At 34.3% G+C, this 11,411-nt stretch overlaps 1 protein-coding gene across 1 annotated transcript in view; it reads right to left on the bottom strand.

The window, feature by feature from the left end:
• Positions 1 to 2,705, bottom strand: part of Ntan1 (N-terminal amidohydrolase 1) — a 245,208-nt gene extending 242,503 nt beyond the window's left edge. The window contains exon 1 of the mRNA XM_072534734.1: positions 2,523 to 2,705. The gene's annotated coding sequence lies outside the window, so the exon portion shown is untranslated. The remainder of the gene's footprint in view (positions 1 to 2,522) is intronic.
• Positions 2,706 to 11,411: the final 8,706 nt, after the last annotated feature.

Here is an 11,411-nt window from a genome sequence, read left to right on the forward strand (position 1 = left end):
TAAATATTTCAGTGCCAATGTATTAAAAAAAATTCTAGTACATAAACATGGACACTTGCCTATTCAAAGTTTATAATAGACACTAATTTCAGTTTATCTATAATTAAAGCAAGTAATATAAATTATAATTATTAAAATATTTAACTACATTAACCAAGTACGTATTTGTGAAATTTCTCGATGACTAAATTGATTGATATTTAAATAAATTTGAAGTTCCAAAACGTGCCTGCTGTAAAATTTAAAAATCTACGACTAATCAAATTATTGGCAACATCGGAGGAGTTTAGTTGGGTACGCAAAGAAATGTATACGGATCCCAAAAGTGTTTTAACGTATTACAGAGTCCACTTAATCCGACGTGTTGGTCGGAGTCCACATAAAGCGCTACCCAGATAATAATATACACGGTGTATATTCGCCTGGAGTTAGTATAATACCGTTTTAGTACGGAGCTCTCATTAACCGCTAGATCTATATATATATATATATATATATATATATATATGTATATATACATACTAAAACAAGACGCAAATAATGACTAATCTGGTGCTAAATCGAAATATTGCTGTTGATGGAAGGGATATTGTGAGGACTACATCGTATAAGTACCTAGGACATGAAATTTGGTTGGGCAGAGATAACCAGACATGTGATCTCCCACGTCGCATAGGATTCGCCTGGGCAGCGTTTGATAAATTAAACTATCTATTTAAATGTATTTAAATGAAAAAAGTTAATGAAAAAATGAGAAAAGATAAAGAAATACTCAACACTATAAAGAAAAGAAAAATGAGCTACTTTGGTCACATACTAAGAAACGAGAAATACGAATTGATGCGGATGGTCATACAAGGGAAGGTGGAAGGCAAAAGAGTGGGAAGAGACAATGGAGTGGGAAAACGTCAATAGAACTTTTCAGAACGGCTGCAGATAAAGTTAAATAGGCCACGATAATCGTCAATGTCCTTAGGGATGGGGCACGTTAAGAAGATTTAAATCGGATCTACCCATATGCCTCAAAAGGAAAGTCTTTGACCAATGTGTGTTACCTATACTCACTTATGGAGCGGAAACATTAACACTCACAAAAAAAGTAGTTAATAAGATTTGCGTGACTCAGATGGCTATGGAGCGCCAGATGTTGGGTGTCTCTCTGAGAGACCGAATCCCAAAATGAAGAAATACGTCGTAGAACAAAAACAGCAGACTTCATCGAAAAAATCGCGTCGTTAAAATGGAATTGGGTAGGACACGTTGCCAGATTATCAGACAACCGATGGACAAAATGTATTTTAGAGTGAAGTCCAATGCAAGAAGCAATACGGAGCAGAGGACGCCAACTAGATGGACTGACAACCTGAAGAATCAGAAGAAACAACAGAAAAGATAAAACTACAGGGAGCGGTTAGACAAGAATGTTCTATCTCACCCAAGCTATTTACTTTAGCTCTAGAAGATCTGTTGTGAACTTTAGAATGAGCAAATAAAGGAGTGACGATAGACAACGAAAACCTGAATCACCAGCCGATCTGCTGCTTTAACTCCAATAAATGGTTGGGTTCTGACACCCGTACCATAATCAAATTTTTGAAAGTGTTTTTTGTGGCGTCTAGTGTCATTTTTCATGCCATTTTGTGTTTTTTTTCAAGTAATATTTTAACATAAAAATAGCTTAAAAGAAAATTCTACATTTTTTCTACTAAAATGTGATCTCTCTTTACTAGTGATACTTTTAAAAACTTGACTATAGCTCTGAAGATGGCCGAAAGCGCTCAGCTAGGAAATAAATGTTTACAAACTTCAAAATACTGTATGTATATATATATATATATATATATATATATATATATATATATATCAAATTTTCAATTAAATTGATAAATAAAAATTTTATTCTTAACGAACAAATAGATGTTTGCAGAACTCTAAAGAAAATGCAGTTAGTCACAAAAATAATTAGTTTCAAATTATCGTTCTATTAAAGAAGCTTATGTTTAAGCGAAACGTCAGGTTACCTACACTCATTGAAAAATTAAAAGAGCTTTGTGCTTTATGTTATATTTACATTAGGACAATAACACCTAAAAATATATCAATTGGATGTTTTAAACGTTTTGTTTTACAATGACATTTCGGAAATCCCAACTAAATAAATAAAGAACATACTTATTCTTTGTTGAGTTATACTGTTTTGTTTTGATTATTTAGTGCTAAAACACTTTCGCACTGTATTTTCAAAATCTATTTGGGGTCGTATCTTAGTTTTCCAATTTCTTGTCCGTATAGTCAATTCTATATATCGAAAAACAGTAAATTTTTTAGCTTTTATAATTATCACTGTGATATTTCTTTTAGAAAATTGGAGAATTTCTAAAAAGTTAATCGAACGTTTATGTGAATTTAGAAACGTCATTGGTAATATTATATCTAAATATGCTAAGTCTCAGTTAAACTAATTGTATAAAACATCATCCAACTGATCTGTCATTAAAAATAGCTGTTCACAAACTGCTTACCTAATATAATAAATTTAATTAACCATCAACCATTCACGAATTCAATATCAAAAAGGGAATCGAAATAAACCAATATCTTGAAAAACTTTTGAACCAACTTATAAACCGTTAAAAAATGAGCAGCGTGCTCAGTGACTACGCAACAACAGCCGTCCGGACGTGCTTTTCAAGGCAACGGTCGTAGCAGGACTGAATCTAATGGAAGACATTAAACTCGTAGTTGGAGGAGGCCTATTCGCATTGTCCTAGTGTGGCACATGAACCAATGGGATTGACAGTCTGAACATACGCTGAAATGCGACTGAACCGTATGGTAAGAGGAACAATTAGTATAGAAATTGGTTTTAAAATATTTGAATTCATTGGAGTAACTACTTAATAAGAGTATGCAAACGAATTAATGGTTATCATTAAGGAACAATTTTGCTTTAGTTTTCTTTAAAATGTTAAATAATATTTACTAAAAGTTTGCTGTTTATATTTTATTTCACTATAATTTGATTAGGTATGTAGGTATTTAAAGTGTGTAAATTTTAGTAAAATAATTAAAGTAAATATTAAACAGTAACTATTTAGTCTTAAAACTATACTTATTAGTTCGTTATTCCGCTTAATATTTTTATAGAAACATAAATTTCGGAAAATAAATTTAAATGTTTTTAAATATTCCTATTTTTTGAATATAATACATAAATATTATATATACGTATATATATATATATATATATATATATATATATAGGTATGTATATATATTATATACATATATACATATATATATATATATATATATATATATATATATATATATATATATATATATGTTATGGATAACATTATATGGATAATAATGTATATTGGACATTGATGTTAAAGACGGGACATTGTCGTGAATGTCCATTTTCACTGGTTATTAATGACAATGTCCGGCCTTTACCGACAATGACATTAGCTATTGGCCAATGTTGTAAAAAAATAACTTAAAATTAGAGTTTTCATAAATAATCGGTCAATAAAGAGAGGGGCCAGAAGCAAATGGAAAATGTTGATAAATAAATAAAATTATCCATGATGTATTTTTTATTATGTTATCTTTTATTTAAAACAACTTTTTAAGACTAACTAATCATTTTTATTTTGACAAGATAGTGAACCATGGCATTTTGAATTAGAAATTTTATTGTTTGTACGACATGCACACTTCTTGTTATTTTTACAACCACCTTTGAATTGACAACGCTTGTAACCTTGGCTGCCTAATATGCTACTTTCCGCTGCAGCTCTTCTGATAGTTATTTCCTTCTCTTTTATTGAATCAGTTATACTTTCCAATAAAACTAACTAACTTTTAAGTTACTACTCTTTTTCTGACACTGCATACAAAGTCGTTGGTATGTTGGTAAACCATTATTGTTTCCTTAGTTACATTACAATAAAGTTTATTTATTTCGGAAACCATACGATTGCGTCCGCCATGCCCAATTTCTAAGTATGCATTATGAATTATATCAAATAATTCATTAGTTGTAGCATAATATAATTTTCGTCGACTGGTATAATCAGTCGTTTTTTACCACTTATTGTAATTACATCATATTTACAAACCATTCTATAGTGCTTTGTTTTTTTTTTGGCTCCCGGTTTTCTTAAAACATTTTTCGCTTCTTTAATTTTATTTATTCAGCTATTGTATTCATCACAGTTCAAAATTTTTATATAATTATTAAAACGGATATTTTTAGGATCCATCAATTCGAATGCTTCTAATTTGTTAAGCATTGTGGTTTTTAATGTCCATGTCTCACAACCATATAACAGGATAGACCACTCATAATATTTCAGGACCTTTTTCCAAATATGTATTGACAGGTTTCTGTTCCATAAAACTGCTTCCTAGGTCATAAAAGCTTACATAATATTTCCATACTAGCTATTATCTAATCTCTCATCTCATATCTCACCTCTTTACCAGACTGACAATTTACATTTAACCAGCTGCCGAGATATTTAAAATTGTTTACGCATTAAGCGAAAGCAAACCTTGATCCATATTAATCTTTTCAATCGCTATCCACTTTGTCTTTGAAATGTTAATTTTAAGGCCTCTCCGATAACTTGCTTCACTGACTAGATTTACTAATGTTTAGAGATCTTGTAAATTTTGTGCAAGAACGGCTGTATCGTCAACGTATCTGATGTTGTTGATTACTTCTCCGCCTAGTCTTACTCCCTCTTGTGTATCATCCAAAGCCTTCGTGAAGATTTCTTCAGAGTACACAATAAAAAGACTGGGTGGCAAAACATAACCCTGTCGTACTCCACGTTTGATGGGTAGTTTTTCAGTACGACTATCTCCAATTTGGATAGAGGCTACTTGATTGAAGTAATTTAGCAGTCTTATATCGTAGTGGTAGAGAATATAAATACTAGAGAATTATTGAGAGATGAAGAGCTTAGATTTAAATACAGTAAGCACATCAACGAGAACTTGAGAAACATACAAGGAAATTGCATAGAGGAAACCTGTGAGAAAATAAAATAGCTATAGTCGAGGCTGACAAAGTAGTCGCAAGTAAAATAAAAAGAAATCGCAAAAACGAGTGAATGATGGAAGAGATACTTGATCTAATGGAGCAACGCAGACCATAAAAAGCACGAGTGAGACTGAACAAATCAACCAACACAGAAGAATTCGAAATTTTAAGAGGGGTGGAAAAACTAAATGCATGACAATAAGAAAAACGTTCTTTCGGAACTCAGAGCTTTTTAGTAAGAGAACGCTCATACGAAATAGTGCCTCCGTAGTTTCTAGACATTTTATAAATCCAAACTGCTTATTAAACATTCTGCTTTCGCACGGAAGGAATACTCGATTTTATATAATTCGTAAAAATATTTTAAGTGTGTGGCTCATCCAACTGATTATTCTAAAATCGCTGCATTTAGTGGGCCTCCTTTTCTTTCGTAAATTAACGGTGACTCCAACCAATCATCTGGTATTATTCCCTCGTTGTAAATTTTGGTAAAGAAGGTAGTTAAGTAGGTACTGGTGTTCTCGTCCAAAAGTTTAAGTAACTCAGCAGGGATCTGATCTGGTCCAGGTGCTTTATTATTTTTGGCTTGCTGTATCGCTTTTACTACTTATAATTTCAGTATACTGGGACCTCTGTCTAACTGGTTGTCACAGGTAGTATGTGTTGTACACATTTTTTGGCAATGTTTGAGGGGGTTTCAAAGACTCTCTTACTTCCTCTCAAATCGAGTTTTGTATGTCGTACCAACATTCGTTGATGGTTTTGTTTCCGTTTGGCATATTGGTTATTTTGTTTATTTTTCTATTTATATGCTGTGATATGTGTACACATGTTTGGGGGTTTCTAAGGGGTTCGAAATATATATTACTAGGTTTAGTTGGCTTTGTTAATTTCTTTAATTTAATTTGTATTTTCGAGCAGAGTAGATTATGATTTGGGTTTATATCAGCGCCAGGCTAAGTTTTGACATTTTTAATATTGTTTCGAAATCGGTGATTTATTAAGATGTAATCCATTTTTATTTCGTACCATTCTACCTTGTTGTCCATCTTAAGAGAATTTCCACGTGTATAGGTGATTTTCTGGAAGTTAAAACCAGGTATTTGTAACGACGAAGTCATTTTCTTGTCAAAATTCTATTATGGAGTGGTTTTCTGTTGCCTTCCTCATCACAGTATTTTAGTCGTATCGATATAATATGGTCATTGTCGCCTAAAAGTGGCCGTATTAAACTGTTCCAAAAAAATCTTCTACACCTTAACACAGCAATGAAAATGCTGCTTCCCATTTCCATGTGCTAGTTTTGGTTCACCCCGATCATTTTATTTTCTCGGTACCACCCGTATCTAGGAGGCATTTCCCTATCCGCCACCTGGGGAGGCGCCCGATGGTGGATCTAGCAACCGCAAAAATGACTGAGACAGTTGAAAATCTTGATTTCAAAAACTCGAGTAGATAATTTTGGTTATTATAATACAACTAAAGTTAAAAAAAAACTAAAGCACAGTGGCAATTTTACTAGGCAATGGCTTCCAAAATTCTTCTCCGGCATTCTTCAGACGGGAAATGTTCCTCATCAACTAAAAAGAGCAAAAATCGTGGCTATTTTTAAAACCAGAGAAAGCTAACGATTCACAATTACCGTCCAATTGCACTTCTAAGTATAGTCTACAAACTATTTGAAAGAATGCTATATAATAAAATTAGCCAAACAAAGCTTCAACATATATCTGTGGAACAAGCAGGACTTCGACCAAACCGCAGCTGCACAGACCAAGTCCTAGCACTGTCTAACTACGTAGAAACAGGCTTCCAAAAACAAGTAAAAATATCTACTCTTTTCATTAATTTATAAGCAGCCTACGATACCTACGATACCGTAATAAATTATTGCGGGTGATTTTATGCAGAAAGATCACTGATGTCATTAATGCTATGCTATACAACAGAAGTTTTCAAGCCATCATTGGCGATAAGACTAGTACCCAAATGAAACTGAACAATGGCCTCCAGCAAGGATAGGTGCTGGGTCCCCTGCTCTTTAGCCTGTGTATAGTAGTCATGCCCAAAACCACATCAAATAGGTTTGGATATGCAGAAAACTGGGCGCTTGCTATAAGCAATAAAGAATTGGAGACTACTAAGAAAATATTAACAAAAGACCTAGCTATCATCGAAAGATATTTCCGCCACTGGAGATTACAACCCACCGCCACCAAGATGGAATTATTGTGATTTAATGTGTGCTTTTAAGTGTTTTACTTCAATGTTGCCGCAAGGTAACAAACTCCACTCAAGATGGTTAAATTTCCTGGATGATCGACCATTTCTGTGCAATAACGAAATGGTTCAAACAGATCGGTGATAAGTGTATATTTATATTATTCCTGTTAAATTTAGTTAAAACTAAATCTGAAATTTAGTGTTTCAGATTCCAAGCCAGTCTTTCGCGTTTTTGGTCTACCGTGAGTGGAAACCTTGAACATTATATTAATCTCTTCGACGACTCATCACAGAATTTTTTCGACGAGATTTTAGGGTAACATAATATGCTCAGCTACTGTCATTTGTCTACTTACGGCCTAGATAATGTAAATGATTATATTGGCTAAAAATTCTTTCTATGTTCTATAAAATTATTGAACAAAATTAACACTTGATAATACATACCTCTCAAATGAATATCCAAATCATTTTTTGTAAATATAAAAAACATAAAAAACACTTACTAGGTTTGTTTACTTTCCTTTGATCTATAAATAATTAACTTTTAGTGGAAAATATTTTCTTTAAATACTACTGAATATCCATAACTTCTGACGAGCAGCTTTTATTTCCCGAAGTTAGCTTATCTGGTTTATTTTTAAAATATTGGATAAATTCACAAAAATCCAAAATGTTACAATAACTGTATCGTAAAATCTCATGGATTGTAAATTTTTATTCAGAGATACTTGTAATGATAAGATTTTAATGAGATCTACGACAGATTTAAATGTTTATGTTACGAAGTAGCTAAGGTTAGCTTTATTTTCAACAACTAAACAAGTTCTAACAGTATTTTACTCTAATGTAGATTTCAAATTATCCTTACACCATCATAAAAAGATTTATGATTATATATTAATATATATATATATATATATATATATATATATATATATATATATATATATATATATTAAACTTAGAGCTAAGATTAATATTATTATAAAAATTAATATTAAACTCACCAGTCTTCCGGGTTGAACCGCGTCGATATCCATTTTGCCGAGCTTTCGACATCCTCTCTGATGTCTTCTTCAGGGCTTCCGAGGTCTCAGTCTCCCGAGCCCCCAGACACTACTACACTCACTAGTCACTTCTAGTTCACTCACTAGTTCACTACTACGACTGGGACCAGGGGACGGTTCATTTATACCGTCGATGGTGACGTGGCCTAGGTGGGGGTTAGGGTGGGGATTGGCGCGAGAGTTGGCGCGAACATTTCCGACAGTGGGATTTTGATTCGAAGATGGAGGGGGCGATATTTTGTTTATGAGAGGTCTCCATGTAGAAGGTAACCGTATGGCGTCATCTCTTTTATTAAGGCAATTTGGTCTTTTTTCTATTTCTATGGCTTCTCGGATAATTCTTGGTTTATAAAAGCGGATGGGGGCTATGGTTCTGGAGTTTTCGAAATCAATTTTGTGACCTGTATGAAGATGGTGTTGACCGAGAGCTGAAATTGAATCGGAATTGCGAACAGAAATGGAATGTTCATAAATCCTATTTTGAATTCTACGATTTGTTTGGCCTATATAGGATCGGGGACAGTCTGCACAAGGAATTTCATAAACTCCGTGCTGTTCGTTTGGAATATTGTCTTTGATTGATCGAACAAGAGATGAAAGTTTTTGTTGGGGGGTAAATATTGTTTTTATTCCTCTTGGTTTAAGAATTTTGTCGATTTTGTCAGTGACACCTTTGATGTAAGGAAGAAACGCTTTCGTATGATAAGGGTCTGAGTCTTTGGATTGAGATTGAGTGGGAGATTGATGTCTGTGGATGCTCCTATTGATGTGATTTTCGCGGTAGCCATTTTGGATGAGGGCTTGTTTTAAACAAGAAAGCTCAGCGGATCTACTTGCATCATCGGAAAGGCGTATTGATCTGGATACAAGAGTATTAATGACTGAATTAATTTGTGAAGGTGCGTGGTGAGAGTTGGCATGCAAGTAACGATTGGTATGTGTGGGTTTTCGATAGACAGAGTAATGAAAACCTTGGGATTGGTGTTTCTTTATGAAAACATCGAGAAACGGCAGGGATGAATCAGTTTCTACCTCCATCGTGAACTGGATACTAGGATGTATACCATTCAGATGGGTTTGGAAAGACACCAAAGCATCCCTGCCATGGGGCCAAATGACGAATGTATCGTCAACATATCGTAGCCAACATGTGGGTTTGAGCATTGATGTGGATAGTGCTCGGGTCTCGAAGTCTTCCATAAAGATATTGGCAATCACTGGAGATAGAGGGGAGCCCATTGGGGCACCATTTATTTGTCTGTAGAATTGATTTTGGAAGATGAAATAGGTGTTGGACATACAATGTTTAATGAGAGATAAGTGGTCTTGTTGGATACTGTACTTAGTTTTCAGAATGTTTAGAGTTTCATCTATAGGAATGTTTGTAAAAAGTGAGACAATATCGAAACTTACTAGAATGTCTGACGGTGATATAGGGTATTGTTTAAGAAGTTCGATGAAATGAAAAGAGTTTTTGACGAAGGATGAAGCATTTTCGGCGAAAGGTTGTAGAGTTTTGGCCAAATACTTGGCCAATGGTTGTGTAGGGCAGTTGTATGCACTGACAATGGGACGTAGAGGAATATCGGGTTTGTGAATTTTGGGGAGGCCATATATTCGAGGTGTTCTTGAAGACTTTTCACGAGGAATTAGAGATTTTTTGATGTCAACAGGAAGAGAGGTTTTATTGATAATGGCTTTTGTTGTTTTCTCCAGATAGGTTGTTGGATTATTAGGAATTGGTTTGTAGTCTGGAGTGTTAACGAGATTTGAAAGTTTATTGATGTAAGAAGAAGTGTTTAGGATGACGGTGGCATTTCCTTTATCGGCGGGAAGAATGACTAGATCTGGATTTGACCGAAGTTCTTTCAGGGCTTTTTTCTCGGATTGGCTAATGTTCTGAGCAGGAGGCTTTGAGTTTCTAAGAACTCTAGAGATGTCTTGTCTGGTTATTTCAGCATCTTCGGAAGATAAACTGGAGATGGCTTCTTCAGTTTGACAGATGATTGTCTCAATTGGAATGTGACTTGGAGTAACAGAGTAATTGAAACCTTTTGCTAAAGCTTGAGTGGCAATGGCAGAAATAGGGGTATCAGAAAAGTTATGAACCACTGTAGTGGGTTCCAGCGTTGAGGTTTTTGGAATTTGTTCGGAAATGAGATGCAATAATTTGCGCTTCTGAGTTTCACTCTTAGATTCGAAAGTGTTTAGGGCTGATTGTGTATTGATACGGTCGAAACTGTCCCATAATATAGGATGTACATTGAAAGAATGAATAGAAGACCAGATATTGAAAATATTTCTATTTGTGACATCTAGTTTTCGTCTAGTGGAATGAATAGCTTCACGGAGAAGAGCAAAACTGGTTTTCCTAAGAATTTGGGAGATAGTTAAGTTTAATTGTACTAACCGCGGAAATCTTTCCGAACATTTTATTCGCCTCTACGGGGAGGAATTTTACCAGCTCACTAAATCATATAGTAACCTACTACTTCGTAAAAATCGTCTTCTTTGTGATTTAACTTTCCTTAAAGCCTGCCGAGACCATAAAGTCATTCCCAAATTTCTGAAACTTAAACACCACACTTCTTCTTCTTCTATCTCCCAAATTCTTAGGAAAACCAGTTTTGCTCTTCTCCGTGAAGCTATTCATTCCACTAGACGAAAACTAGATGTCACAAATAGAAATATTTTCAATATCTGGTCTTCTATTCATTCTTTCAATGTACATCCTATATTATGGGACAGTTTCGACCGTATCAATACACAATCAGCCCTAAACACTTTCGAATCTAAGAGTGAAACTCAGAAGCGCAAATTATTGCATCTCATTTCCGAACAAATTCCAAAAACCTCAACGCTGGAACCCACTACAGTGGTTCATAACTTTTCTGATACCCCTATTTCTGCCATTGCCACTCAAGCTTTAGCAAAAGGTTTCAATTACTCTGTTACTCCAAGTCACATTCCAATTGAGACAATCATCTGTCAAACTGAAGAAGCCATCTCCAGTTTATCTTCCGAAGATGCTGAAATAACCAGACAAGACATCTCTAGAGTTC

This window comes from Diabrotica undecimpunctata, chromosome 6 (genome assembly GCF_040954645.1).
Source record: "Diabrotica undecimpunctata isolate CICGRU chromosome 6, icDiaUnde3, whole genome shotgun sequence".
NCBI classification, from domain to species: Eukaryota; Metazoa; Arthropoda; class Insecta; order Coleoptera; family Chrysomelidae; genus Diabrotica; species Diabrotica undecimpunctata.